Raw genomic sequence first — 25,208 nt, 5'->3', positions numbered from 1 at the left:
AATATTTAGACATGCATCTATGTATATGATCAAACGTGTGCAAAGCATACACCATGCATAAAGCAATTCCTGTTCAGTCAGCCTGTCAGCACAGAGCAACATATTAACTTCACTTTTCCCAAAATCAAAATCCTTGTAGCTGACATGAAATTAGAGGAAAGAGTCCCTACCCTTAAAAGTCCCCAGCCACCCAGCTACACTGTAGCATCCCTCACTGGGTTCCATGTTTGTGAGTTAATATTAAGCAAACCTCCCATCTGGTCTCTTGCCATTAAACAAGCCTGGAGATTGAGAGAGGCAGGTTGGCGTGTCACCACCATGACTCCAACTCCTGCCGTGGTCACCTGTGCCAAGTAATGACAATTGCCCCTAGAGCCTGTTACATGAATCACTCATAGGAAATGTTTCTCTGGTGCAAAATCTTTTTGTTAGGGTTGGTTTTCTACTTTTATGTTAATAACAGCAACCGTAGAAGGGCTGTCCATTGTTGGTTTTTATTTACAGAGAAAGGAAGGTAAATCAGATGTGGTTGTGTGAAACAGGAGGATTACCAGTTCAAGCTTGGTATATGAATCAAATCTAGGAGAGAGAGAGAGAGAGAGAGAGAGAGAGAGAGAGAGAGAGAGAGAGAGAGAGAGAGAAAGAGAGAGAGACACACACACAGAGAGAAAGACAGAGACAGAGACAGACAGAGAGACACAGAGATACCTTTCTTTCATTTTCTGATAATCTTTGAGGCCAAACAGCTCCAAATTTGAATATACACCAGGTCACATAAATTCTTTGTCTGGAGCTCCGTTCTAATAACATGTCCTTGGGATCTGTCTTCAGGTTACATGACTTACACATCCATAGTACAATAGTCTCACTCTTAGAACAGACTGTTTTCATTACAGAGTGAAAGTCATCCATGTCTTCAAATACTCACACCTACATTTTTAAGTTGATAATATTCTGGCTTTCAGAAACAGGTTTACCAAAGAAAGCATATGTCATTTTATCCAGGGAGATATGAACAAATATCTACACATCCCAAATAAGGAACCAATGATAGGCCAAATAAGGATACCACCAGAGAGCCCAGCTTGATGAACTAGTGAATTTTATTGGTGTTACTTGTGGGAGTATGGGTGAGGGTTTACCTACAGAAGTAGAACAAGCTCAAAGACAGCTAGTTTAACAAAAGTCCACTCTAGTATGAATCACAGCTCAGTTATATGACTTATTGACAGCTTAATTGATTGGAAACTAGCTTTTCAGGGAAGCTCAGCTGGTCTGAGAGTCCAGCAGAACTTACTGTTTATACATTCCTGGGCAATGAAGAACCTCAGGAATCTAGTCAGTTTTAGGAACTTCTGAAGGTTTTTTTATGTTATTTCTTTCCTGAATCTTGATTATCTCCCTTAAGAACATCTTGAGTCTTAAAAAGCTTCCTTCTATAATGGAATGGTTTTTTTCCTAGTTAGAAACATTTTATTTAAATGTGTCAAATAAAAACCCACATTTTCAGATCATAAGATGTTAATACTTTCAAGAAAAATAACATTTGCCGCTGTGAATTTTGCAGAATAATAATCCAGATCCATTTTGATTAGATGGTTGTTGATCCTTCCTAGGTTACACTTACAGACGTAACAAATCCCTTATAATAATTTAAACAAAAAAAAAATAAAAACTTTTTCCTAACGGGTGAACTTGAGAACTTCAGTCCATTCTTTCTGGACTTGCACTCCTATGTGGACTTCCTGATGGGGAATGACTTCTTCTAGGAGATGGAGATCTGGATTTTGATTGGCAGCTTCTTGGTCATGAAATAGACCTAGATCTTGATCTCGACCTTGTGGGATCTCGATCCTATTATAGAAACAGACTTAGATCTTCTGAGTGAAGTTGATCTTGAACTAGGAAGAGACACAGACCTTGATCATAGAGGAGATGTTGATCTTGACCTCCTTCCGCAGCTCCTGCTGCGTGAGTAAGAGTATCGCCTTCCCTTGGATCCGGAATGTGATCTAGATCGTGACCTGCTTCTTCGTCGGCTACAGCGATGATAGTCATAAGCATAATGTCCCTGTTCACCACACTCATAGCATCTATCATTAGGATCAAAGGGATGACAGGCAGGTGGCCTATCAAAACGAGATCTCCGAGGCATGCCTGTTGATAATTCAACCCTCACTCGAGAACCACAAATCACTTTCCCACCCAATCCTCCAACCGCATCCTCTGCATCTCTAGGGTCTTCAAATCCACAAAGGCAAATCCTGGAGGATTTCTGGCAATCCATACAGTTCTTAAGGGTCCATAGTAACTGAATGCTCTTTCTAACTCTCCTTTACCCACACCAGTTCCCAGGTTACCAACATATCCCTTGCTTTCTCCTCCATACTGTAACGTGACATGATGGCCAGCCTGTGTACTCGGCTCTAGCTTGTAATGTTCACAGCAGGAACAGAATGATTGCTGCACAATCTCCTCTGCCAGTGATCCCAGTGGCACTCCCAGTGATCCCGAATGTTTTATCTTAGAAGGAATTGCTGTACAACAGCCCTGGAACAGAACGAGAGGAAGAACATTTCAAAACTGGCATTGATAGTTTAAAGTATGTTACCATGTGCCTCACACTGTTCTAAGTAGTTTACATATATGAAGACCTTTAGCCCTTCCAAAGTCTTGAAAAGTAGGCATTGGGATTATTAAGGTGTAAGTAGTTAAGCTACTTCCCTGGTAGTGTCAGCTGGAGCTAGACTAAAACTCAGTATCCTTGCTCTAAAGTCTACGTTGAGACCACATTATGGCGGTCTAAAAGGAAGTGGGGTCATCCAAAAGAAACACAGAAGAAGAGATCCACTTCATTTGCTGATCATCTTGAACTTACCTCAACTGGTGTTTTGAGATGTACAGAAGACCCTTGGTAATTGGACAATTGCTCAGATGATGAGAACTGGCTACTCTTCCAGAAGATGTAGGTTTGACTTCCAGCACCCGCATGCTGGCTAACAAACATCTCTAACTCCACATCCAGGGCGATCCAACACTGTCCTTCTTGCCTCTGCTGGCACTGTAACGACATCGTGCACAAACATACATGCAGGAAAAAAATACCCATACACGAAAAAGTAAATAAATCTTCAGGATTGGAAAGATGGCTCAGTGGGTAAGAACACTGCTCTTCCGGAGGTTCTAAGTTCAATTCCCAGCAACCATACAAAGGCCTACAACCATCTGTAATGAATCCAATGCACTCTTCCAGCATGTAGGCATACAGAGAGACAGAGCACTCATATATGTAAGATATATAAATAAATAAATCTTTAAGAAAAATTACTGATTCTCATGACCATACCAGAATGAGAGCCTTCCAGGTCAGCTACAAGCCAAAATGAACTTGAGATCCAGAGGGCAAGGTACTTCTGTTCAAACTGATCCCCCAACGATGGTTTTCTCTACCCATTATTTTGTTCTTCGCCACACACCAGCATCTTTGTGGATAAACATTCTGTCAGAAAAGGACAGAATCTATGACTGGCTCTCACTCTATTCCCATCATAGTAAAGATATCAAGGAATTGTAAAATGATCAAAACTTCAGCTCTAACCATTGTGCATGTAAGCAATATTGAGAAGACTCAGCAGGTTATATTTAAATATTTATTAAACAAAAAAACAAATATTTATTAAATACATATTAATTCATATGAGTAAGAAATAAGGAATAAGAGGCCATGTAGTTGAGGAGGAACAGGTGTGGGGACTTGGGAGGACCTGGAGGTAGACTAGAAAGGGGGGAAGTGATGTGACTATATTGTAATTAAAAACTGGAAAAAAATGTTTTAAATGTCAGCAGCAGAGGGAAGTCTGACCTTTGGCCTAGAAACTGACATACTGAAAAGTGCCTTCTCTATTGCCAAGAGTTATTCATTGCCTTTTTTTTAAATGCAAAACAATGGAAGGAAATGTCTCACTGACACTCTGTAAGTTTGGTCTAATGACAAAGAGCAAAACATTTGATGTTGCCATCCCTACACTTCTTGCATGCCAATATAGACATACCACTACAAACACGCGTTTGGGAGGGCTTCCTGTAATTAAGGGGAGCTCTATACTTATGCCTTCTTCAAAAAAAATTACCATTACACAAAGTTTCCCTTCTTGTAACATAAACCCTCTCTGTGTTCTAAGTACTTGAAAACAAATTATTTTCCCATTGTGCAGATATTGTAATGATTAAAATAATTAACATTATTACTAAGTTCATTTATTCATTCAACAGATACTTATATATAATAATTATTAATTATTTTATTTATTTACATCTCAAATGTTACCTCTCCTTCCCCTTTGCCTCAGAGCGGGTGCACCCATTGTAGGGGGTGGGGGGCATCAAGTCTCTATAGGATTAGGAGCATCCTCTCCCACTGAGGCCAGACAAGACAGTTCATATTATGACTTCAATATCTTTTTTCTTTTTCTTTCTTTCTTTGTTTCATACTTGGGATTGAACTGAAGGCTTCATGCATGGTAGGCAAAGACTCTACCCCTAAGTTACACCCTGGACTTTTTGGGTTTTTTTTGTTTTATTTGGGGTTTTTTGTTTGTTTGGTCTGCAGTTTTTGTTTGTGTGTTTTGTTTGCTTTTCTTGTTGTTTTACTTTTTCTTTTGAGATAGTCTCATTAAGCTGCGCCAGTGCGGTTACAATTTGCTCTGTAGCCCAGGATTTGATCTTCTTCTGCTTCAGCCTCCCCAGTTCCCAGGACTACAGGCTTGTGTCACCATGGTGAGACAGTACGAAATCATATAGTACCAGTTTGGAAGATGTCAAAGATCAATGGGTTTCCTAACAACTAACAAGCTTAAGGAGTAGAATGGGGGAAATTGGAGCCCAAGATATCCATAATGTCTAGATTAGAAATGATGAAATTGCTCTCTTTAAAAAATACACTTTATTTTACCTCTGAACAACTACAACATGTTTTATCATCTAACTTTATTGGCAACTTATATGTACAGTCATGTTAGAGAATTAATGAAATCCACAGGACTAAAAGAATCCTAGATTTGACTAAGCACAGAAAGAAGGACAGTCTATAATGTAGCTGTCTGTACTGTCAAATTTTTTGCCTTTAAGACAGGCACATGATTCCTAGCAATAAGTGGAAATTCTTTAACACCTACGAAGACTTATCTCCTTTGGGTCAGAATTCTAATGTTAAAGCATCCAGAACCTTCACAAACTCATCTAACCTTTGGTAGCTTTGTTATCTGAGTCAATGTGAGTGAAGATACTCTTAATATGATGGGTTTATCAAGAGAGCAATAAAGTGGAAACATGTGGTGCTCAGAGCTGGGGAGACAGGTCTGTAAGTAAAGCACGTGCATACAAGCACAAGGGCCTAGTTTCAATCTCACACTTCCATAAAAAGCCAGGGATGGCAGCACACATCACCAGCCCTCAGTCCTAAGGTGTAGGGATAGAGACAATTAGAACTCTGGAAGCTTGCTGACAAGCTAGCCTAACTAAATTCTGGAGCTCCGAGGTTCAGTGAGATAACTTGTGTCAACCCCTCTCCCCCCCCAAAAAAAACATAGGTGGAGAGGAATTTGAGGAGGATGCTTGAGGTCAACCTCTGACCTCTACACGCAGGTATACTCATCGGCATACACAGGTACACACACATACATGCATGTTCGCAGCACACTGCAGGTACAGGTGCACACACACCTTCATGCACACCCCACACTGACACATACATACACACTAAAAGTGATGTGTGGTGCTCACTGCAGGGTTAGAAGCAGGCTATATGGTGACAAGATCTAAAATTACATCATATCTTTAACATGTTACAAAGCCATTCAGATTTACACTTCCAGCCAAGGGCCAGCTAACTGGTTAAATTTTACATTTCCCTTATAAAGCATTACCAAAAAGATTTTAGGTCAATCTTTCCTAAGTAGAGTACTTCCTGGTTTGAGTCCTAGCTCAAATTACTCCTTTCCACAGTAAATGGAGTTTAAAAGTTTTAGGCAAGTTCAAGAAGTTTAATACAATTTCAAAATTGGTGTATGCACCTTCTCAGTTGTAAAGTGCCTTTCTTCAAGATGCAAGTGAGTAGATTATAAAATCAAGCAAATGGAGAACCAGGCAAATGAGAGGAGCCATGTGGGCTCAAGCCAAATAAAACAGTCTTCCACAAGTCCTCCAGCCGGATCAAAGGCAATCATACTAAAACCTGAGAGAGTAAGGAGACTTCTAGAGAAATGTTACCATTTCAGATTTCTTGTTTCCTCTGTGTTAAAATCTGGGAACTTTGTTTGATTTCCTCATTACAACTTGGATGTAAAAAAATCATTTTAGGAAAGGCCATATTTCCCCTACTGGGTAACTATACATATACTTCATGTATGTACGGGAGTATGCAGGAACTCTCTGGATAGTTTTAGAATGCAAACATCTTCTCAATGAATCTTGCTCACATCATAAATTATCTGTGGTTTGTTTTCTGCTACCACCATACCACCACCACCACCACCACCACCACCACCACCACCACCACCACCACCACCACAACCACCACCATCACCACCACCATCACTACCACTGCCACCACCAAGCTAAGTCTTTAAACCACAGTTATTTTTAAAAGCTAGGCTCCAGGGCTAGAGAGATGGCTCAGAGGTTAAGAGCACTGGCTGCTCTTCCAGAGGTCCTGAGTTCAAATCCCAGCAACCACATGGTGGATCACAACCATCTATAATGGAATCTGGTAGCCTCTCTGGCCTGCAGGAGTATATACAGGTAGAATACTATATACATAGTAAATCTTAAAAACAAACAAACAAACAAACAAACAAAAATCCCAAGCTGATCTTTGGGCAGAATAACTAAAAGCTAGGCTCCACAATACAGTGGAAAGAACTGATTTCAAGAGTTCTTGAGGGCTGGAGAGATGGCTCAGCGGTTAAGAGCACCCGACTGCTATTTCAGAGGTCATGAGTTCAATTCCCAGCAACCACATGGTGGCTCACAACCATCTGTAAAGAGATCCGATGCCCTCTTCTGGTGTATCTGAAGACAGCTACAGTGTACTTATATATAATAAATAAATAAATCTTTAAAAAAAAAGAAAAAAAAAAGAGTTCTTGAGTTGAAGCCATTATAGAAATACTATGCTTTTGTCAGGGTTTGGGCAAAGTATATTGCCCCTGTCATGAGCTAAATTCAACTAAGTGATGTTTACATTGCAACAAAACTCTGATTCAATATGGGATAAGGCTACACTTAGAATGACAGAGCACAGACATGGTTAGGCCTGAATGTCTAATGGTGTCATTTTGATTGACTGAAAAACAAAACCAAACAACAATAACAACAACAACAACAATCTATTTCAGAGCTGCCACCTGTCCTCCTGACTGTCATACCGTACAATATCTTGATCATTTAAGAGAAATTAGCCTTCCCAGTGGCTGTCAAACACATCATGATCAAATTCCCTACACAGTTGCCCATGTCTCTGTCACATGTGGTCTTATTGGTTTCTCTTCCTCATTGAATACACAGGGAAAGTTCCCACCAGTGTAGTGTTTGGGACACTGTGCTTATTGAATGAATGCACTTTCTCAGCACTTCTCCTAATTTAGCTTAAGGAAAACTGTATCTTCAGATATGTGTGAAATCGTCTAATATTGAACAAGTACATCAGTCACAAGGATGCCTACATGTAGACCTAAGCAAAATACCGATTATAGCTTAATTCCTTTTGGACTTCAGCAGAAGCACATAAAGTGAGAGGCTTGAGATTCACTTCCTTCTTGATGCCTGATCCAACCACTTTCTGTAACATACTATTAGTTCTGAATACTGTACTGTGGATTTGATGAGGGAAATTATGAATTCTGTTAATTCTGTTAATCCAGAAGAGCAGAACATCTCATAAATCACAGAAGAGTAAGCTGTCAATCTGAAACTTTCCCCACTGGGCTGTACTATCTAGAAGAATGAACAGAATCATCATTTTTATGTGCTTAGAAGGATTATCAAGGATACAACATGAATTCTTAGTAGTTATATTATCAAATCCCCAAGGTGGATTTGTTTTGTTTTGTCTGTTTGTCTCTGTTTCATTTGTCTCTCTTCTGTTGAGCTCCCGTGTCCTAGCAAACATGGCTTCTGATGGATGATAGATTGAATTGGATGTTCTTTGATTATAAAAATATTTAAATTTCCTATCATATTCAAACTCTCCATACTATGTTTGTTAAAGGAGGAAGACAGAAGCCATATATGTTTAAGCTGCTCACCTCCCCTGTGCTACCATTTAGGACACACACACTGTCTACAGTAGCAGTTCTCAACCTATTGGTGGTGACTCCTTTGGGTATAGAACAACCCCTTCATAGATGTCACCTAAGACCATTGGAAAACACAGATTTACATTATTATTATTCATAACAGTGTCAAAGTTACAGTTATGAAATCTCAATGAAAGCAATTCTATGGTTGGGGGTCACCACAACATAAGGAACTGTGTTAAAGAGTCAGTGTCATGGAGGTTGAGAACCAGTGGGCTACAGGATCTCTGAAGCAGTATCACACCACGGGTTCAAGCAATTTGTTCAAGAATCTACCTTTAAACCAATCAAATTTTCCCTGGGGTTGGGGATTAAACCACCCAGATCTCATGGAACAACACATCTGGCTGTGGTTGCGGTAGTGGAAATGCAGGTAAGATTGCTCAAGGACAAAATGACTAAAGCTTACAGAGTCACGCTCACCTTCAGTGCTGGTTGCGTACCCTGCAGAACCTAATAAAATGGAAATGAAGAGACTCTGGTTTCATAATCCTGAGCATCATAGAGTTGAACCATGTATAAGGAAAGGTCCTTCTGAGAAGCTTTAAGAAGCTGGCCCTAATCATCTTCTGTAATTCTTAGTGTTATAAGAACTTGTGAAGGTTGGCTCATCAAGCTTGAAAAACAGCCTCTCTCTCTCCTTCTACCTCCTCTTTTGTTGTTGTTGTTGTTGTTGTTGTTTGTGTGTGTGTGTGTGTGATATGTGCTATGTGTACTCCCTTTCTTACGTGAAAAAAAATACATGTTTAGGCACTAAAGAACCTTTACCCATTTCAACAGGTTTAGCAATTAATTCCAAATGCTCGTTTTGACTTTTGGTAAAGGATTCTACTTGTTATATTTCAGAAGCATCAACTTTAGCACTCACTAAGATATTGATTTTAGACTTTTAACATCTTCAAAGATTGTTTTTTTCAAGTCACTTGTAATTTTGTAAAAGGACAGGAATAAAGTCATTGGTGGAATTCAAGAGTCTATATATAACTTGATTAGAACCTTTGTAATACATGAAAACACTTTTGAATTAGACACCAAGGACAAAAACATCTACAGGCTGCGACACCAGAAACAGGTGTGTTTAATATTGTCCAACTATTACTGATGAAACCGTAATGACAGTTTACTCACTTTGTCTACATTCTGGCTACAGACTTCAGAGATTACATTTCTTCCAGAGGCCCAAATTTTAAAAGCCCCTTCCTCAAAATGGCAGCACTATGAGACAATGGGACCCTTAGAAGCTGGGCTCTGGTAAGAAGTCTAGTCCAACTAATTGAGGCCATTGCGGACTCTCAGTCACTTCCCCTCCCCACCCCTGTTCTTTCTGGACATGAGATAAACAGTTTTCCTCAACTAAATGGTCCCCCCAAAGATCTTTACCATAGGCCCAAAACACTGGAGGCCAATCAACCATATACTAGAGACTTTATAACTGTGACAGAGAATAAAACTTTTCCTTTGATAAGTTAACTATCCCAGATACTTTGTTATATTAATGGAAAGCTGACACACACCCGTTTTAAAATGTTTCTGCAAAGTCCTAATGACTTAGATAATAGTGGTGACTTCTGAATTTCTGTTTCCCCACCCTTCAAATGCTAAACACTCACATCTCATCTGCTGTAGATATTATTATTTCTACCTGTTACTGTAACACACCCAACATTTATTTCCTTGGTGCACACATTGACACACATACCATTTTAACAAAGTAATTTTCCACTGAATTAAGTACAGCCAAACTAGCACGTTAAACACCGTGTGGAAAATGCTCTTTGGCAGGACTAGGATAGTGGCTGGGTCAGTGAAGCATCTGACTTACCAGCATAAGAACTAAGTTCATGGAAGAGCTTGAAGGGGCTCGAGACTCCATATGTACAACAATGCCAAGCAACCAGAGCTTCCAGGGACTAAGCCCCTACCCAAAGACTATACAAGGACTGACCCTGGACTCTGACCTCATAGGTAGCAATGCATATCCTAGTAAGAGCACCAGTGGAAGGGGAAGCCCTGGGTCCTGCTAAGACTGAACCCCCAGTGAACTAGACTGGTGGGGGGAGGGCGGCAATGGGGGGAGGGTTGGGAGGGGAACACCCATAAGGATGGGGAGGGGGGAGGGGGATGTTTGCCCGGATACCGGGAAAGGGAATAACACTTGAAATGTATATAAGAAATACTCAAGTTAATAAAAAAATATATATAGAAATTAAAAAAAAAAAGAACTAAGTTCAATCAGCCAGAGCCTATCTTTCAAAAGTCCAGCCAGGCCTACTGCTATAACCTTGTAAAACTAATGCTGAGAAGGCAGACAGAGAGAGGTGGATTCTTGGGATAGTCTAATCTACCTGGAGTCTGGTAAAGTCCCCCAGAAGCAAAGTGAATAGTATTTCTGAGCAACAGCCTCTGAGTTTATCCTTTGGTCTCCACACACATGCATAGAACCCCAATTACACATGGGCCTGAACATGACCTTCAGTTGAGATGACCTCCCTCCTCAATCCTCCTCAGATGGCACCATGCGTCTTACAAGACTAGGCCTCTTTCTTGGGGATCATCTCTTTCTTCTGCATTGTTACAGAGAACATTGCCTCTTTGATTTATCCTGCTACTGGCCGGTCTTTTGTTTTGTTTTTGTTTGTTCTTGTTGTTGTTTTGTTTTGTTTTTCTTTTTCAAGACAGGGTTTCTTTGTGTAGCCCTTGCTGCTCTGGAGCTCACTCTACATGTGAGGCTGGTCTTGAACAAAGAGATCTACCTGTCTCAGCCTCCCAAGTGCTGGGAGTCATGTACCACCACTATCTGGCTGTTGGTCTATCTTTAGCAACCCAAAGACTCATTATCCCTGATGTCTTGGCTAAACTGTTACCATGACTTTACCACCACAGAGGCTATTGGTCTGTCCTTTTACATTGAAGACTGTTTTCATCACTTCTTATCCAATCATGCACCAAAAATGTTTCTAGGAAGGAAATAACAAAAAACACTGGCTATTCTACTGACTTCCTACCTACTCACCACCACAACAGGATGTCCTACCCCGAGTCCCTACCTCCACTTCCAGAGTCTCCAACCCAACCCCCTACATAAGGCAGAATGGTCCAAAGACAGCTTGCATTTTAAATGTAAAAAATTTTCCCCGCACCACACAGCCCACAAGTAAAATAAGCTCCTTTATCTATTTCATAAAACACATTCCATTTTAGCTTATTTTAATCTCAATTTTCTTTTGTTTCTATAGAAACAAAGAAATCAAATCCCAGCATTTAGTGTTCACACATGTGAGTTTCAATTTATAAGATGGTCTTTCTCTATTGTTTTAATGTCTAGCAAATTCAAAAGTGCTGTTGAAGCTCAGTTATTTATCATAAAATCCATAATAAAAAAAATAACTCCAACCCCCCCAAGAAAAGTAACAATAAAGAAAATTGAACTGTGTTTTGTAATGTTCCTGCAACTCCTAAATGCTCCGGACTGACAAAGCAGTAGGAGATGACATTTTGCCTCAGCAACCTGGTTTTATACATTGTATTTTTTAAAATGCTAGCTCCTTTATAAAATAATTATTTTGATGTCCCTGATTTCTTACTTTTCAAAGCCTCTTCAAATGAAATGGAAATTACTATTGCATTAATCTCAAAGGAAATGTTCTTTAGTCAAAAGTCCAGGGAAATGTTTTGAGATAAACTGTTGTAGCTGGGCACAAAAACCTTTCTCATACAGGAAACGTGTAGAATACATAGGTAAGGATTAGTAGCAAGCACTTCCAGGACATTTTGCAAGCATGATCCCACTTGGCCTTGCAGGACAAACCTTTAACTGACTTAATGATGGCACCAGCTGTCTGACCCGGAAGTGAAAACTCTGAAGGGTTTGCTGCTGGATCAAGGGTTAAATGAGAGACATGGAATCCAAATGTGACTTTCTGCTTCTTAAACAGCATGCCTTAAGCCTTGTCTTCCCCACCACCCTACGACAGAGGCTTCTACATTTGAGGTTCACTTTTCTTCATATTCGGGCGAGTGGTGTTTCTCAAAAGTTTCAACCTCGTATCAGCAGCAACAGCTGCAAAACCCAGAAACTTGTTAGGAAAGCTGGCTCTTGGGCAGTTCTCCAGGAGCCCTGTGGTGCGAACACTTAAAAGCAGTGTTCACAAACTCTCAGGTGGCTGTGACACAGGCTATCACTCTGTAAGGAATGCAAGAGATACCATGGCTTTTGGGGGAGGGGAGTCTAAACTCAGTAGAGACATAAGTAGCCATGCATCAAATGAAAACTTGGTTACTGCAGTAGAAGAAATGAGTAAATTATGTTGGGAAATAAGAATGAGATTAATCCAGGAAAAACATTCTAGAAACTTGAAGCAAAGGTGGGGTAGAGCAAAGAGAAGAATGTCGTAAAGGTGACAGGTGAAGAGTTGCCCAAATGCTGAATTATAAGAGATGAGGAGACACTAGAGGCATAGGTTTGAAAATTTGAGCTGGGAACGGGGGAGGCCTGCCTACTGTGGCCCAACTCACAGATTCTTTCTTGTAGATTCTTTCAAATGTGCTTAGGGGCTATATTGAATAATACATCCTAACCTAGTATTATGATAGTAGCCAGTAAGAATGTTGCACTATTTTACTCTCAAGTATGAATATATTGATCTTCACATCACCTCAAAAGCATCAGGCATTATTTATTGTAATGCATGCTTTTTATAATAATGCATTATGGTTGGGCTAACACACCTTACTGCCTCCTCAACGAAGTCTGAAAGCGCTGTGCGTGACATTTGCAGAATATAAGTAACCCTTCCAAACCAATATGTTCTGTTCTAGTTGCCCGTCTATGAACACCAAGACATGCTGTCAGTGGGTGTCAATAAAGATTCCCAACCTATGAGAAAGTGTTGAGTGATGGGTCTCAGAGACCAAAGGAAAAGCCCATGAGAGCCCGCAGACAACAAATAAATCTGCTTTCTAGATCTACAGCAGATTCATCTCTTAATTCATTCATTTTAGTAATATGCAAGGTGATAAATTTGAAATAACATACATAAAGGGCTCCATTGATTATGAACAGAACATTGGGTGCAGACAAGCTTTTCTTAATGCATGAGAGGTTAAGAATGATCGCTTTTGATGTTAATTGGAAGAATTCTCTGTAGGGTACATGCACTCCTGACAAATGAGTTCTCAGTTAATTTCAGGGCATGGTGATCGTATGGTACACTCTTTAAGGCCAGTTTTTCTCTCATTTATCAGTCCTGTGACCCCAAACGTTATATTTTAACTTGTTTCACTTACCGTGACTTTCTTTTAAAGACTTAGATTCACCAGAGGTTAAGGATATAACTATTCTGTGTTTCACTCAGTTCATTCACTATAGTTGCAAAACAAAAATTTTATCATCTAGATGCTAGCACGGTAGGCTCCTGCTCACACACAGCTCTGCTGACAACATCTCTTCCCCAATGAAGCCTTCTCAGTCATCCCCTTGTGAAATTCCTGGCTTTCTCTCTGATTCCACAATTCTCTTATCCATCTCTATTGTGCAGATTACTATGTTGCACTGAGAGATACTCGTGCCATGTTGGGCTGCTCAACTCAACCAGTAAGTCCCTGAAGACAAAGGTCATGGTTATTTGTTTATGTGCAATAGCTGTACAATGACTATGCATATTTCTAGGGTACAGTATGCTAACTGGATGTGTTTGCTATGTGTAATGATCAGACTTGAGACAAATGTCACAGTCATTCATCCATAGCATGTAGCATGGTGTCCATCATCAGTGCTTTTATCCTGAATAAGTGACTTAATGAACAGGGAAAATAGTAGCAGCAGACGAAGGAACAGTTGTGCCCCTAAGTAAAAGGCTATGTTGTTGTTGCTAATGATGAGGAGGGTGATGATGACAGTGATGATGAAGATGTGACAATGATGGTAATGATGGTGATGGTGATGATGACAACAGTGGTGGGGAATTCCTCAACTCTTACTACCATATTCAGTAGGAATTCATTTTAGTTTTTAATTTACTTACACTCTCTTACTTTGTGTGCCTGCCTGTGTATGAGGGTGCACATGTATGCTGCAGTAACTTGATGAACATCAGAGGCCAACTAGCCAGAGTTGATTCTCCTTCCATCCAGTAGGCTCCAGGGTCACCACCAGACATGGTGGAAGGTAATTTTGCTTGCTGAGAAATATTGCTGGTCTTAGTAGGAGTTTATCCTAAACAAACACAAAAAAGAAAGAAGATGGTCTCTGTGGATACTGTTAATTGTGCACCAGATGTTTCTGTGTATCATGAGTTTTCTCCTGGTCACTAGAACAATTATATTTGGAGCAGCATCATGCTCAAATTCCTTTAACTGTATTTCTTTGTCTCCTTGGTAGGTCAGGACAGTAGTAAAACACTGTTTGGTATTCTCTACATATGCAAAGGTTTCTGGGTAGAGCTTTTTGAAAAGTTTCTCTCTAAAGAGTTGTGGACTCAATTCCATTTGCCAAACTGATGTTCTCCCTTCTTCTTACTTGATGCCAGAAAGCTTCTAGCAACTAACACAGGAGCATAAGAACGAGCATCACAGAGGTACCACAGACCCTCCCATCAGTCTGTCTAGCTGTGAGTGTGGGCAGCATGCCTAGATAAAATTGATTGAGCTTACAATTAAACCCAGAAAGGCGCTAGAGCTCAGACAAGATCACTGGATTAAGATAAGGCCAAAATATAGAGATTGTACCACCAGGAAAAATTTATACCATATACAAACAAAATAGCTTCGACAAAGAGGACAGGGCAGTGGCCTGTAGAGACAGCTCTGAACTTTGACTCTTTGCTGAGCCTGAGGAAATCCAGGTGGAGATAGATAAGAGTTTAGGAGAGAAATTATGGTGACCCAGACCTTTGGGTGGAGTAGATAAGTAAAATAACAAGAATGGATGGGTTTGCTTAAAGATAAAGTATCAAACAAAGAATGGTCCATAGAGAGGAGAATCCTGAGAAAGGAATTTCTGGCCAGAGAAAGGGTTCTTCAAGCTGGGAGGGAAGCAGTTAGGCAAGTGAGGTTTCCAAGGTTAATGTTTAATGGCAAAGGATAAAGATAACTGAAAAGACATCACTGGGTGGGTGTGGGGGAGGGAATGAGTACTCATTGGTATGCAGAGACAATAGCACCAGGAACTCAAAATCGATGAGAAGATTCTTTCAAAAACTCTGAATGTGAAGGGAGGAAGACAGAATCCTCATATAACCATGACCACAGAGAAGTCATGAGCTAATCATTCCTACTGGGCAGAATTGTTCGTTTCATTTTCTTTTTTGTTTGTCTGTTTGTTTAGAAAAACCTTTTTTGAAGAAAGGATATGACATTTTAACATTCTACCAAATCCAATGACTATTAAGCTTTCTCGTATTAAATGTATATAGGAATATAAAGTAAAGTACAAGTCACATTTTGAGCCAGCTGGCCTTTTGCCAGTGGCTGTGTGTCTTTAAGACAACAGCATCCAATCTCTAATATAAGAATCAATATCAGAAGCAATGTGTACTGCTACTTTGGATGTAAGAGGGCATGTGTTTAGTGTATTAATTCCACAGTGATTTTAGTTTGGTCTTTGCAAATATTTACACCTTCCCACCTTCCTCTCTTTACTGGTAAAACTAGATGTGAACACTTGCCAAGGCCAGCAGGACTTCCTACATGGCCTTAACACAGCAAGGGTTTCCTATCTCCCCTCTACATTTACAGCTCAGCCCTCTTGGGAATTTTTTTCTTTGAGCTAAATGCATATTCTGAATCCGGCCAAGTTAGACTGGCATTGCTCCCGTGTTAACCAAAAAGATTCTGAAGGTCACGTATTACTAAGTCTGTAGAACAGTTCTGAGGGCTCTCAGAGATCGCCTCTACTTTGACTATGAAATAGGCATCCTTGTTATTATCATCATTTTATAATTTATTAATAGCCAGTGACTTTTTTTTAAAAAAGCACTGACTATAGGTCAAACATTTTACATGCTCGCCTTCATTTGCTGCTTCTGATAACTCTATCTCATTATCACAGAGAATGAAATGACAGATAGCAGAAGCTTCATGACACATACACATCAGAGCTAGAAAGGGGAGCAGAGAGGGCAGTCCAGATGTGTTTGATGGTAACAATCAAACTCCTACCAACTCTGATTCACTAGTTTTCATAGTATCATGGAAATTAAATTTTTGTATTTGATTTATTTTTATTTCTATATTATGTTTGTGTACTTGCTTAACTACATGTTCACCACATGTAGAGAGTACCCATGGACATCAGAAGAGGGCTTTTGGATCCCTTTGAAATGGTACTGGTAAGCTCCCTGATATGGGTACTAGGGACTAAACGCAGGTCATCTATAAGAACACTAAATGATCTTAACTGCTCAGACCTCTCTCTGAACACAGGAAATATAAATTTTAATTTATTAGGATCTAGCTTGAATATAATTATTTTTTTACTTCCTCTGGCTCACCCATATAGGAGACTGAACCTTAAAAATATGTCCTAGGATATGGAATGTCCTAGTCCAACTAGGAATGGACTGAGCAGGTTAAGATTCTAGAGCAGATACGCAACAGTAAATTTACCCTCAGTCTTTCAAATACTTCACATTGCAACGTAAAGCATCTTCGTAAGGTCTAGCCTTTAGCTATTGTGACTGGATATCTATATTTTCACTATTTTGGTTGATTTTTTTTTCTTCACTTCTATTCGTTGTTTTAAGAAATTGCTCTCCAAATATCTGGATCAAGGAGAACATTTAGAGCCAGGTTCGGGTGTGTCCTTTTTAGAACCAAAGAGAGAGCCAGTCTTGCTTCCCTATTCTCAGGTTCTGAAATGCTCCGTTGAATTGCTTCCCTCTGGTCTGCAGCCAGGAAGGAGGCATAAGGGCTCAAATACCAAATGAAAGGGTGTTCTCACAGGGTTTGTAGCCAGGCCCACAGCAGAAATATCGGAAAGCTCACGAGCAAAGCTGTGCTGAGATTTTCAGACCAAACCTGCAAAAGCTCTCTCTTTCTCCCAGTCCCTCTCCTTTTCTCTGTCTCTCTCTGTCTCCCTCCCTCCCCCCTCCCTCCTTACCCCCCTCCCTCTGTGTTTGAGTATTTGAAGGAAATTCTTGCTTGAACTTCACCTAAATGGACTCCTGACGTCTGCACCCGTTCAGTGTCATCCTGGCTACTCACCTGACTCTATGCATCTATGCTGGCACATCCCCTTCTTGCTCAAGCTAAACTGAATAGATGACTTTCTTACAAACATGCCTCAACCAGAAACGAAGTTTTCCTTCCCCAGGAGGATTCGCTAGAAGGCGATATCCCTTTTATTCTAAAATGACACTGTCCCAAATCTACATAATTATGTTCTGAGTCCTCCCCCCCCAAAGCTCTTAAACTGTTGACTTCAAAGCAATAATAAAATTCTCCAACATCCATTTTTATTTATTTAATTTTTATTGTATTTATGTAAATTTCTGTCTATTTATTTTCACCTAGTGCATTAAATTAGCTCTAAAGATAACTTACTGTTCTAATTTTATCTCACAAGTTTCAGGGAGAGCTATGAACTCTCAAAATGTAATTGCCTTCCCTGTACCAACTATGAACCTATGAATTTCTACAGTTTAGTTATTAATTTCATCTACATTTATAGCTTAATTCCTTCCTAGACTGCTCATGGTCTACTGTCACACGATCAGCCAGTTAAAACAGAAACTACACTCATTAAATAGAATTATCTACAATATGAGTCCATTTAAATTAGCAGTTCAGAAGGGAACACATTTTCAAGTAGATCAGAAAGCCAGGCTCTTGGACCAAAAGAAGTAGTTAAAAACCCCCAGGAAGGTTTTGGAATGAGAGACCATTTAGTTAGGAATAATCAAGAGAAGTGTTTCCTAAAGTGTGTGACAGCGAATAGCAATTGATAATCACACCCCAAAGAAAGATAATGCAGTAACTTTAGGAAGCACTGAGTTCAACAACTCAGCCAGTTTATTTTCTTTTAATCCTGTCAGGGACCTCTGGTTCTAATAATCGCATTAAGATGCAGGAAGGGAACATAATGTGGGTAGCCCATGTGGCTACTGGTCCTTAGAATACCCCTTCAGGGAGCCCTAGCCTAGAACAGCCAACCCTCACTGGAATTAAAAAAACAAATGACCCTCATCTAAGCATTGCGCCATTGCCAAGAGTTTGCCATTGTACTTAATCTTTACAGTAACCCTACATGCTGGGGAGGAAGTGCTACTCTCATTTCACAAGTGAGGACACTGGAGCACAGTGACTTTCCAGTAGTTATTTACCCTGGCTGCCTGCAAACCATAAAGATCGATCTTTGACCCCTTGACCCAGAACCCCAGGAGACCGGGTACAGACAGGTATATGTGCGGATGTGCACGCTTGATAGATGGTTTTGTTGTAAGTTATGTTTGCGATCAAATAGAGTGAGTTACTTATCCCCCATGAGCACGCGTGAGTGCCTGCAAGTGTGTATCCAGGCTGCGTGTGTATCTCGTGCCCTCAGTAGCCAGGACGGGATTCAATCCCCTACACTGGGGTTGCAGACAGGTGCGAGCCATTAGTGTGCAGTCTGCGAACTGAACTCAAGTTCTTTACAAGAGTAGCAAGTGCTCTTGACCACTGGGCTATCTGTCCAGCATGCATGCATGCACGCCTGCAAGAGCCGAGACTGAATCCTATCTCACTACCACGTTCGTGGGCCTTTCTCTCATCACCTTACAGTGATTGCTCTGCTTCTCATTGTTTCCGGTACGAACTGGGGAAGTGTCGGAAGGCACGGCCCATTATTCCGTACCATGATTCAAGGTAGTTCAGTAACCGCTCAGTAGCCAGGTTAATGGCAGAAATCTTCATCAATAAAGTCAGTCTATCAAATTGCATGTTGAGTTCCTGCAAAATCACCTAAGAGATATATATGCCTCATGAACATGGCTTTGAACGCTTTCCTCCCTGCTGTCAACTGGAGGCATTGCTGTTTTCTCCGTAGAACTCTGACCTGCGAATGTTTGGTGACTTTTCCTTCAAAAATCTGAAATGAGATGCTATGTTCTCAGAGATAAAAATAAGCCATTTTCTTTGGCCTTTCTAGAAAGCCATGAAAACTTCCTCTCTCTCCCGACACGGCAGTGAGTTCTCCAGACCTGTCTGCCTGCCCTTTCATTCTGACTGTGAATGTTACGGTTCAGCTCCCATTTCTGCAATAAAACTGATTGTTTAAAAAAAAATAGTAGGTAATTATTAACCCCTTTGCCTCTTCTCTCTCTGGTAACAGGTAGCAATTGAACACGTTCCCAATCTGAACACTGAATCTGTCCAATTAAAGTGTCTCAAGCTTGAATTGAGGATGGCGGGAGTAGGGGGAGGTGTTTTCCCAGGTAATTATTCCATCCTAAAGACGTTTATATTCTCTATGAATCGCTATGGGCTTTCCTCACATGGCTTTATGACCACCATGACTCTTGTAGGTCTTAACCAATAGAATGTCCCTCACTTGAGCTGCTCAACAAGGGACAAAGACATGGCTTACTTCTGCCTTGAACTTTGGAACAGAGCAAATGAATGCTTGAAACTTGAGGAAATGGGTCCTTTTGCTCCAAAGTGGCCCAAGAAAATAACTTGGCAAAAAATAACATGGAATTCAGAGAGAAACTGGCTTATCCCATTGTGCACACGGGTCAAATGCCTATGTGGGCTACACTGTGCATATTTAGTAAAGCTCCTAATGTTCACTGAGTTGAGCCTAATGGCTTTTTGAAAGCCATTAAGGGGCACTAAGTCAATATATTTCAAGGGGTATGTGTGCTAATTTAAAAACACATTGTTTTACTTATAATACATTCTTTTGTCCCAGAACCCTCCAGTTCAGAGGTGTTTAGATTGGACAGTTTACTCAGAAGGGAAGCTCTGTGGATTTGTGTTACACCTAAGGAAACCTCTGTGGAAGAGATGGTATTCTTTCCAAAACATCTCTTAATGTCGGGAGAATAAATGCTTTCATCCTACTCCTGTCCCCTACGTGTGACAAGAAAGAGCTAAAAACTTTTTAAGACTTAAAACAAAACAAAACAAAAAACAAAACAAACAAACAAACAAAAACCCTTTACAGCATCAGTTAGTAAATGCCTCAAAACATAGGAAAAGGAAATCTTGGACAAGGTACAGAGAACTGAAAGAATCGCGTGCATGCTTTTTTGGAGGTAGTGTTGAGCATTGGGACCAGGTTTTTCCGTCTGTGAGGAGAAGGCACTGCTTCTGCTGTATATACTCAATACTCATGACATGGTAGCTAGTAAACAAAGTTATCAAAAATAGATATTACTTGCCAAACTTCCTAAGAAATGGAAAATCTAGAGACTTATGATTGCAAAACTGCGAGCCCAGAACTACCACACTGAATCAACTGTTATTGTGACAAAAATATTGGGGCTCACAACGTCAGACGTTTCAGCCCATAATGACATGTGTTATTGCCTTTCAGCACACCATATCATGGTGGGCTAGGGTGACATTCCGCACCTACCCCAGGGAGGCTGAGAAGACAGTCAAGAAGGATTTGGGATTCCAGTATCTTAGGGCACAAATGCAGTTACCTAAGTTCCTTCCACTAGGCCCGACCTTCTAAAATTCCACCGTCTCACAAAAGTCATGAGCCAGGATACATGCATGGACTGTGGGAAACATTAAATGCTAAAACTTATGGCAGGTAAGATAGTAAGGCACAGAGTAAAGACTGAGCCATGCTATACCATCTCCAAGATCTGCCCATGGCATGCCCTTTCTGAAGTCTTAAGATTCACCATCATAGGGGTTGGGGATTTAGCTCAGTGGTAGAGTGCTTGCCTAGGAAGCGCAAGGCCCTGGGTTCGGTCCCCAGCTCTGAAAAAAAAAAAAAAAAAGATTCACCATCATGCCCCTGTCCTTAAGGACCACACAATTCAGTAATAAACATCTTTTCTGTATCACTCATCTACTGTGGGAAATCAAGGCCTAAACACTATCTGTATCTACGTACTTCCTACCTTGACAGGTAGCTTTGCCTAATGTATCCGTGGTCACAGTTGGGCAACTCTGCCCACTCCCCCTTATCCTTTATTCTTATGCCTTCCAAAAGCTGCCAACTCCTAGAGGTCCTCTACTTTTCTGCATCCCACCCACCTGCCTGGATCTAGCCCTTAAAGCCCAATCCTGAGCTCCCAACATCAGCAGCAGTCTCCTAATGGGCTTTACCACCCAACTGCTATTCTCTGAGCAGATTTATGCAGGGGCTTTTCAGCATCTACCCAGGACCACTCTTGTTCTCATGCCTACGGCTTCAGTAACGTGGCCTGAAGAGGAAAACTTCCATGTTCTGGTCGCAGCTTGCCTTCCACAGTATCACTCTCATCATTATTTGCATGATGATGCTTTGGGTATTCACATGTATACTACATATGTATGCACAAACACAGTCACACACACACACACACACACACACACAAACACACACACTGTTGGGGGTTCATCTACCTATGCCTTGTGGTCTCTCTGCTCTTCTTCCTAAAATGTTACCTTACTCTAAGCTCTCCCATTTAGCCTATATTGGTCATTTCTTCCCACACTTGAAAGCTCAACATGGATACCACCGCTAACCCCTGAGCCCCTCTTTTGGAAATTGTTTCCTTTCATTCTACTCCACCCTAACCAACGAGCTTCCTACTCCAAGTTCCAGTGATCTTGCAGCCTATAACTTTCAGCATGGGATCTCCATCGTGCATTCCTGCTTTTTGTAGTTCAAGAATCACACATAATTTAGATTTGTCTTCTAAATATCTCGTATGGGCCATGCATTTCCTAGGTCTTCATGGTTTACTGATTGGGAAGTACAGCATTTCAGAGTACGGGGACTTCTCTTTCCGAAATGAACCATTGGATGGATTCTCATTTGCACGTAAACTTAAAAATTTCAACTTTCTTTTTCATTTAGTCTCTGTAAGCACGTGATGTGATTTGGACTTGATTGGCACACACATATCAAAAGGCTTTGAGCTTCTTAAGAGGGGACTCTTTGATAATCCTATAATGGCTCCTAGTTTCGAGTAAGTTGTCTGCTCCTAATTTGAAAGGTACCCCCAGGAGGGAGGATGGTGGTGAAGGAAAGACACTGTCACAGTTGAAGTACCTCCTACTCAGAAGGAACTGTGACCTCTGTTTCACACACTGATGAAATTACTTGCCTAAGGTCATGGGGTTACAGGTATGCAGCTGCCATCGGGGCTAGAGCTCAGCCTTCTGCAACAGAGCCTACATCCTTCCCGCAGCACCAAACAGCCTCACACAAGAACGTCAATCACATTACACTAAGAGAGGAAGCATCTAGGCATGCATCCATGAAGAATATTAAAATGTCTCGTAGGTGTGAGCATTTCCCAACTCCACTCATAAAGTACTATAATGAAGTGAATTTCATTTTTACAAATGGCTTGTGCTTGATTCCTTCTAAGGAAAAAAACAAATAATCAAAGTAAAGATATAAAATGCTCAGCTTTGAGTACTGCTTGTCCCTTAAAAGGCTATGGACCATGGCCCATAGCTCAGAGAAATCCCAGATGAATTCTGTTTTCTCATCTCCCTCCTCCAGCAGAGCCCAGCTTTGTAGTCCTCCTTCTATTAACTGCCCATTGTTTCCTTTACCAATGTTATCTCATTTTAATGCTGGTTTTTATGAAGGGTAATGTTACATGCTAGAAACTGTAAAAAAAGATAGCATTGGCATGAAGAAAATGTATTATTTCAATAGTTTTACTTTTTTTCCCATTACACATTTACAGGTTTGCTTAAATGGATATGGTTTATAGAAGGTTCTATGCAAATATTACTTAACACTTCAGTCAATGAGAAATTGAAATCTACAATCTACCTGCTTTTTCCACAGGACAAACTCTAAGAGGCTTACTTGGATTCTTGTTAATATTCTGTTGGTGAAAACTGTACTAGACGTTCTTATCTAGGATAGTGTAGAAAATTATCTTAAAGGTTGAATGAATGTCATTAGCCTATTAATTTAGTTTCTAGAAATTGTACATTGCTCTCTGGTAAAACATTTATTCACCTTAATACCTTCTTCTGTTTATCACTGAATAAGGGCCCAGAATTGGAGGTGGCAATAGGGCATTGTTTTCAAAATACATGTCCACTGTGAATCTGGGTTCTGTTATCTGTTGATATCTCCCTGATGCTTTCTGCCTTTCCTTCCCACCCCCCCCCGTGTGTGTGTGTGTGTGTGTGTGTGTGTGTGTGTGTGTATGTGTGTGTGTGTATGTGTGTGTGTTTGTGTGTGTATGTGTGTGTTTGTGTGTGTGTATGTGTGTGTGTGTGTGTGAAGGAAAGAGAGAGAGAGAGAGAAAGAGAGAGAGAAAGAGAGAGAGAGAGAGAGAGAGATGGTACATATACACAGAGATCAGATTTTGATGTCAAGTGTCTTCTTTGTTCCCTCTACTCCTTATGTTTTTAAGATGGGATCTCTTTCAATGAATCTATAGCTTACAGTTTCAGATGAATGGCTAGGCAGTAAGCGCATGGAATCCTCTGGTTACTACCTCCTTGCCACGGGGATTTCCGGTGCCCAGTGATACACCCAGCTTCATGTGAGTGTTGGGAATTTAATTTCTAGACCTCTTGCATATGAGAAAACTCTTTACCAACTGAACCAATAGATTTGCATTTCTTATCAACTTCTTGGTCCTACTACCTAGATTCTGAGTAGGTGAAGGGGAAGGAAGAGGAAGATCATTGAAGATCCTGGGGAGCAGGTCAAAGAGCCAAGGTGTTGATCACTCTGTGATCACCAGATGACTATGGGAACCAGAGAGCCTCCAGTCTCAGAGTATAGACATTCAAAATGAGCATACCCTAAAGATTGCTCACAGGAACAAACAAAAACAAACAACAAGCAAACAACAACAACAAAAACCAGTTTAAGACAATTTCTAATGATGTCTCTCTCCCCTCAAAACTCAGTTTCCCTGGTATAAGGACCTTAAGGCACAGTTTAGGTACTAGCAGCAACTTAGAGAATTTAGAGAGAAGACTCAACCAAGTACCTACATCATGTGGACTGAGTCCAACAGGGTTGGGTCCCCCAAGGAAAATTAATATTCTCTTCATGAATGCAGACATAGATGGTCACCAAAACCAAAAGATACCAACCAAGCCTCTGGTGGCCGGTGATTCTCAAGTATTACTTTTTAATAAAAAATAATCAGAAAAATTTTAATTAAAAAAATAGAGTAAGACTAGAGGAGGGAGGGCTTAGCAGTTCAAAGCACTTTTGCTTTTGCAAAGTAGCTCGGGTTCAGTTCCTAGCACCCACATCATACCTCATAACCTTATGCCAGTCCAGTTCAGGAGATCAAAGGCCTCCTTTGTTTGCTTCAAGCACTAGGCATATATATATATATATATATATATATATACATATATATATATGTATATATATATGTATATATATATGGTACACATATACACAGAGGTGAAACATTCATACATATAAAATAAAACAGATAAATCTAAAAGTATTTAAACTAGCCAGCAGTTATATACAATATTTCTAACATGCTTCCTTTCTCATTTTTCTGTCATTTTTCCATGACCACTAAGTCAAGAAAGGAAGGAGAGAAGAAAGATATCAATAATAAATTAAATAAAAAAATAGGCCCATAATAAAGGTTCAGAGAAGTTGATTTTGAATAAGCCAAACCTTAAAAATCATTATATAATAACCATAAGATAATTATTAGCCATACTCACAAATGAATAATAGTGTTAATTAGACCCTTGTTA

General features: G+C 40.3%; 1 pseudogene; it reads right to left on the bottom strand.

The window, feature by feature from the left end:
- Positions 1 to 660: 660 nt before the first annotated feature.
- On the bottom strand, positions 661 to 16,901 carry Srsf7-ps1 (serine and arginine rich splicing factor 7, pseudogene 1; annotated as a pseudogene).
- Positions 16,902 to 25,208: the final 8,307 nt, after the last annotated feature.

The sequence above is a fragment of the Rattus norvegicus genome, chromosome 1, assembly GCF_036323735.1.
Source record: "Rattus norvegicus strain BN/NHsdMcwi chromosome 1, GRCr8, whole genome shotgun sequence".
Classification (NCBI taxonomy): Eukaryota; Metazoa; Chordata; class Mammalia; order Rodentia; family Muridae; genus Rattus; species Rattus norvegicus.
The sequence above is the reverse complement of the archived record's forward strand: the minus strand, read 5'-3'. Positions and strand labels throughout refer to the sequence as shown.